General features: G+C 43.3%; 1 long non-coding RNA gene across 1 annotated transcript in view; it reads right to left on the bottom strand.

Moving 5' to 3' along the window:
* The window catches only part of LOC116099332, a 17,602-nt gene that overhangs the window by 4,762 nt on the left and 6,464 nt on the right, over window positions 1-6,376 (bottom strand). The window contains exons 3-5 of the long non-coding RNA XR_004122215.1: window positions 5,067-5,096; window positions 4,734-4,818; window positions 1,923-1,974 (exon numbers count right to left, since the gene is read on the bottom strand). This is a non-coding gene — a long non-coding RNA (uncharacterized LOC116099332). The remainder of the gene's footprint in view (window positions 1-1,922; window positions 1,975-4,733; window positions 4,819-5,066; window positions 5,097-6,376) is intronic.

Genomic DNA, 6,376 nt, shown 5'->3' with positions numbered 1-6,376 from the left:
GAGAGAGAGAGAAAGAGAGAGAGATGTGTCTCCATGACTTCTAATAAAAGCATATAGAGAATGCGGAAAAAAAAAAACAAAAAGTAGTTTGCAGTGGCAAACAAAACCAACTGCTCTATAAATATTTCATAATTTCAGCCCCATAAGGTCTCATTGTCTGGTGGGTATCTTTATTATGAGTAATCATGGGTTCTTTTCTGTTCATTTCTGGCTTTTTCTGTCATTTATCTCTTTCCCACGAGTCTCTGAAGTAGCACCCACTAATTTCGTTCTTATTTACCTCACTCCTATAGAGGGAATGTATGGAGTCATCAGCTAGGAGGTTGGATTTATAACTATACAATTTAAACATACAAAGTCCATTTTTAGAGCTGGAGTGTGGTGGATGAAAAGTAAGAAGAGTGTTGTTCTTGTGAAAGAAAGCAGCTCTTATTGAAAATGTCCCTGCCTCCCACTGACATTGAGAAGTCTCTGGTTTGACCTGCTTTGTTCACTCCTACGTTTGTGCTGAGGTCTGTCATTGTAATGCTGGTTGGGCCCCTGGGAGGTGGTGAGGGCATTAACACCCTTCTTGGGGGATAAATTACTACAGAGCAGTTCATGATAAAGCCATGATGTCCATTGTGATTTGTCTCTGGCTCACTTGCCCTTTCTGCTTTCATCCATGTCTTGAAGTAGTTTAAGATCTTCCAAAACCTTGGCACCATGTTCTTTCTGTGTGCATGCCTCTGTGTGAAAATGCGTGTGTGTGTGTGTGTGTGTGTGTGTGTGTGTGTGTGTGTGTGAGTGAGTGCACATGTGTCAGTCTCAGGTGTCACTTCTCAGTGCATGTTCATCTTATCTTATTCATTCATTCATTCATTCATCCATTTATTGACTCAAAGTCTCTCGTTGGAAACTGGGATTTGCTGGCCCAGAGATCCGTCTGTTTCTGCCTCCCCATCCCTGAGATTCCAATGTTTGCACTACAGGCCCGGCTCTTTAAGTGGGCTCTGGGGATTGAACTCAGATCTTCATGCTTGCCAGACAAGCACTTTGCCCAGTGATCCATCTCTCCAGCCCCAGACTATATTCTTAGACTTTTTCCAAACTTTAAAAATGTGAAATAAAGTAATTGTCTTGTTTTTATTAGTTATCTCTGATACAACAACAGAAACTAGATAGTAGGATAGGCAGTTTGGTTGTTTGTTGAGGTTTGAGAAGAATGGGAGTGGCCTGCTGTGGTAAGAGTGACCCTGCTTTGCTCAGAAGTGGGGGCTCAGCTGTCACCTTTGTCTGTGTACCACCCACCTCTTGTCCCTTTGTCAAAAGCACCATCTAATCAAATACTTTATCCCTGTGGCCAGAACAGTCGGTTCAGCCATCAACACCTAATCCAGAATGTTCCACAGAGACTTAATCCCTAGACATCTACTGTGGGAAAAGAAAAGGAACTAGATTCTCTAAAATACACACATACACACACACAGGGGTTGGGGGTATGAAATGTAAAGCAGATTGTCTTCTCTCAGAGTGACCACGCTGTGTAGATAACCTTGGCCCAGGACACCAACCTTTCAGGAGTGACAATAGAAGACTAGGCTGTACCTACCACTGTCTGTCAGTTCCTAGATAGCAGTCATGTCCTGGTATCCATGCAATATTGGTTATAGCACCCTGAAAGACACTCAAACACATAGATGTCCAGCCCTTTATGTAATATGGGGTAGAGAATTTACAGACAGCTGTGCAAATGTTGTTATTTTGTATCCGTTAGAGAATAACAACAGGGAAAATGTCTGTTCATTTTCAGGGGACATGCACCTTTCCTGCCATTGCCCACCCTGGGGCCTGCAGATGTGGAACCAGCCCACACAGACTCCCAAGCACACCTAAAAGCTTGCCATTCATTCAAGCTATTTGAATTTGGTCTCATTACTTACACTGGAAAAATTCCTGAGGAATTCAGTTCATCCAAGTTTGGTCCTTCAAAATCTGGAGAAGGGGAAAGGTTCAGAGTTGTTTGTGCCTTGGCAGGAAGAATTGCAAAGATACATAAGAATCTGTATGTATCTGGGACAAGTGGGAAAAACAAGTTAGAGGTTAACAAACTAGGAAACAATCAGAAAAGTGCTAAGATCAGGATTGAGGGAACAAGAAATATTTGGAAAGGGGGACACGTGGACTTCAGAGACCCTGTAGATTCAGATGCTGAACAAAGATTGGCTGTATGATCTCTTCTTGTCATTTCCTTAAGTAAACACATATGTCATTTCTGCATGGATTGCGTATGTCACAATTTCTCAGGACAGAAAGAAGCTGGCCAACAGGGACCAAACTTGACTTAAACTCAAGGAACATGTTCCAGTTCTGCAGCACAGTGAATAAAGACAACAGCTATTCTTCAAAGAATCAGCAAGAGTAGATTTCAAAAGTTCCCATCCCCAAGAGATGATAACCACTGAAGCAGAGTGCTCATCACCCTCATTTGGTCATTACTGTAAATGTTTATGGAAATACTTCACTATATAGCACTTCTTGTGCATTTATTTTATGCTGAATTTTTTTTTAAATTAAGATTCCAAAAAGGATCACAGAGCTTATAAATGGTACAACAGTAGCGTTTGTCATACAAGGTTGTGAAGCTGAAGCAAGGTAAAATGTAAGAATGTCCTATCAAGTGTCAAGTGCTCGATCGTGTTGGTACAGCTGATAATGAAAATGTTGGAAGGATTATATAAGATGATGCATAGTAGCCATGCCATGTGATTTCTGGCACGAAGAGTTTTGGATTGGGGATGTACTGCAGTTGGTAGGATGTTTTCCTAGCATACACGAAGCCCCAATCCCTTGGCATAAACCAAGCATGGTGGCATACTTGTAATTCCAACACTTAGAAGTAGAAGCAGAGTCATCATCAGGTATACATTGAACTCAATGCCTATCTGAGCTACCCAAGACCCTGCCTCTCCAAGAAGAAGGAGAAGAAAAGGAGAAAGGAGGAGGAGGAGGAGGGAGGAGAGGGTGGGAAGGTGGGAGGTAAAGGGAAAGAGGGGGAGGAGGGGAAAGGAGGAAGAGGAGGAGGGAAGAAGGCGAGAAGAGAAGGAGAAGAGGGGGAGGGAAAGGGAGGAGGAGGAAGAAGAGAGGAAGGAGGGGTGGGAAGGTATGAGGAGAAAGAGAAGAGGGGGAGGAGGAAGGAGGGAATAGGAGGGTGGGAGGAGAAGAGGGGAGGAGGAGGAAGAGGAGGAAGATACCACTTTCTCAGAAGTGGCTTCTCTGCTTTGGCCTGCAGATCTTATTGGAAGCAGCTCATAACAGTTGCTTTTGGATTGAACCCATTTTTACTTCCACCATTGAGACTCTTTTCAGCCTCGGATTTTAATAATCAAAGCAGTATATAAAGATTTTAAATTATAATAATATATATGTATGTATGTATTTATATACGGTGTAGAGGTCACTAGCCACCTGCTTGGGAGGAAGCTCAGTTGGTAGAGTGTTTGTTTGCTACACAAGAATAAGAACCTGAATTTGATAGTCATACTTAAGAAAGAAACACTGGACAAATGCCTGAAATCTCAATACTGTGAAGGTGGGGCTGGTTCTCTCTGGACTCTCCCAACCTAACTAACCAAATCAGCGAGTTCCACCTTCAGTGTGGAGAGTGATGGGAAGTGAGGAGGACTCCTGATGTCAACCTCTGGCCTACACGCACGCACACACGCACGCACGCACTCACACAACCATCTAGCCTCAGCAATAGAAGATCTCCTTCACTCTCACAGACTGTTTAAGCAGTCTTGCACACCATACAAGGAGCAAAGCACTATGACAAGCCGGCACAGCCTGTATTCAGTTCATAGAATCAGAGTGCCAGCCTAGCAATTACTGCTAAAATGCTCTCTACCCTCGCAACACTATGACCTGTGCTTTGGCCTGTTAGCTTCTCGCCACCAATTCAGCCACCAAAATCCAGTATCAGTAGACAGCAGTGAGTCACGTGGGCTAGGAACGGCATATGCCGAACGTACTGTTCTCCCAGGTCAAGTGGCTCTTGCCTGTCCCTAGAGCCAGACAGTGTCATCTGGTGGCTGTCTCATTAGTGCTGTGTGACTGTCTCCTTGCTCCTATCCTTCGTCCTAATTCATTTTTCTTTCTTTCTTTTTTTTAAATGTTGTTTATTTATTTAATGTATATGAGTACACACTGTAGCTGTACAGATAGTTGTGAGTCTTCATCTGGTTGTTGGGAATTCACTTTTTAAGACCTCTGTTGCCTCAGGTCCCTGCTCGCTTCAGCCCAAAGATTTATTTATTATTATAGAAAGTACACTGTAGCCGTCTTTAGATGCACCAGAAGAGGGCGTCAGATCTCATTACAGGTGGTTTAGAGCCACCATGTGGTTGCTAGGATTTGAACTCAGGACCTTCGGAAGAACAGGCTGAGCCATCTATCTCACCAGCCCCCTAATTCATGTTTCAAACCCCATTTTTGTATGCACGTGTGCATGTGTTCATGTTTGCCTGTGTGTAGGCAGACCTGTGGGTGGCCATGCATGTGTGTTTTGTCCATGCACGTGAAGGATGTTGGCGAATCATCCTCAATCACTCTTCTACCTTATTCTTTCAGGCAGGGTCTCTCTGTTAAACCCACAGCTTACTAATATGCCTAGTCTTACTAGTCAGCTTGTTCTGGAGAACCCACATCTCTGCCTCCCAAAGCCGAAATCGCAGGTGGTCCCTGTGCTTACTTACCTAGCATTTATGTGGGTTTCTGTCCTCACACTTGCAGAGCAAGGGCTTTTGCTGCAGAGTCATCTCCCAGCTCTTCTTTCTAATTCTTTATTTTAAAATAATATTAGACTCAAAAGCTAATGTAAAAACAATGTAGAGGGTTGCTTAATACCATTCCCTGCACACACACACACACACATGCACATGCACATGCAAACACACACACACACACACACACACACACACACACACACACACACACACACACACACTGCTCTTTTTTTCTAACAGCACCTGGCCTTGCAACCCCAGACAGGTACTGCAAGCCAGTTCCTCTCTGCTGGATTCACTTACCATATCTTCTCCTTCATTGTACCTCTCCCACTTGAAGGGAAAAAAGAGAGAGAGAGAGAGAAAGCAGAACGAATTTTATTGGGTAGAATTCTTAAAAAACAAAAAACTTACATATTACACCAAGGACATAAAAGTCTGATCTCTATTGGTTTCCATAAACTAGGTGCATAAAAGATCCATTTACAACCCAGACTGACAATGAGGCCATTTAAAAATATTTGTTGACTATAGACAGTGGATCATGAATAGGATATGGGGCATTTCATCAGCTCCAAGGAAGACTGTGAGGCCACTGCTTAAAACTGATACCCTACCTATGCAGCAAGAAAAACTGTTGTGTTCTAAGCATCCCCACCAAAGCATCTCCAGGCTCCTCCTTGTTCCTCTGCTTCTCCAACTCCTTCTGTTATGATGGGATCTATTGACTCTACTAAACAGACAGAAACACAAGAAAGAGAGGGGAGAGTGTTCTAAACCATCATAAAAGTAGATGGCCATAGATCATTGGCCCAGGCTCTGCACTACTGTTTTACGGCAAGTCACCTGTGGAGGCTCAGAAACATCTAGGCTCTGAGCTTTGTGGAGACAAGTTTGAAGATTGAATGTACGGGGCACTCTCACCAAATTGCTGTGTCTTACTTCTAGTTATTGGCCACCCAAGGTTTTTATGGCAATGTTATAAATTTGAAGAGGAACTCTAATAGCTAAATGCTTGGCACCAGAACATACTGGGTTTAAATCTAGTTTCTTTCCTTAGCAATTACCCTGGCTCGAGATGGCATGGTTGACCTTTCCAAATTCCACTTTGCTCTTCCATAACAGCCAAGAGCTCTACTCAGAGGGTCCCTGGGGTTTTTATAGAAGATGTACTGAAATTCACAAAGTACTTAGTGTGTGCAGAGCATAGCAGGAGACAGCTCTGCACTTTAGAAATGAAAATACTGCAAATTGGCTTGTGCCCCAAACAAAGAAACAAAACAAAATAAAACTAGTGGTCATAATGTGTTTTTTTTTTTTATTTGTTTGTTTGTTTTTTTCTGAGGCAGGGTTTCTCTGTGTAGCCCTGGCTGTCCTGGAACTCACTCTGTAAACCAGGCTGGCCTCGAACTCAGAAATCTACCTGCCTCTGCCTCCCAAGTGCTGGGATTAAAGGCGTGTGCCACCACCACCCGGCTAGGAGTCATAATGTGAACCCTAGTTCCCTGGCAAGCATCCTGAGTGCTGGGATTATAAGGTAAGAGCCACCACACCTGGCTCTGAAAGCTTAGTACCTATTATTTCATATGGATATGGATATGTCTCATTACTAC

Source organism: Mastomys coucha, unplaced genomic scaffold (assembly GCF_008632895.1).
Source record: "Mastomys coucha isolate ucsf_1 unplaced genomic scaffold, UCSF_Mcou_1 pScaffold20, whole genome shotgun sequence".
NCBI classification, from domain to species: Eukaryota; Metazoa; Chordata; class Mammalia; order Rodentia; family Muridae; genus Mastomys; species Mastomys coucha.
This window is presented reverse-complemented; position numbering and strand designations above follow the sequence as displayed.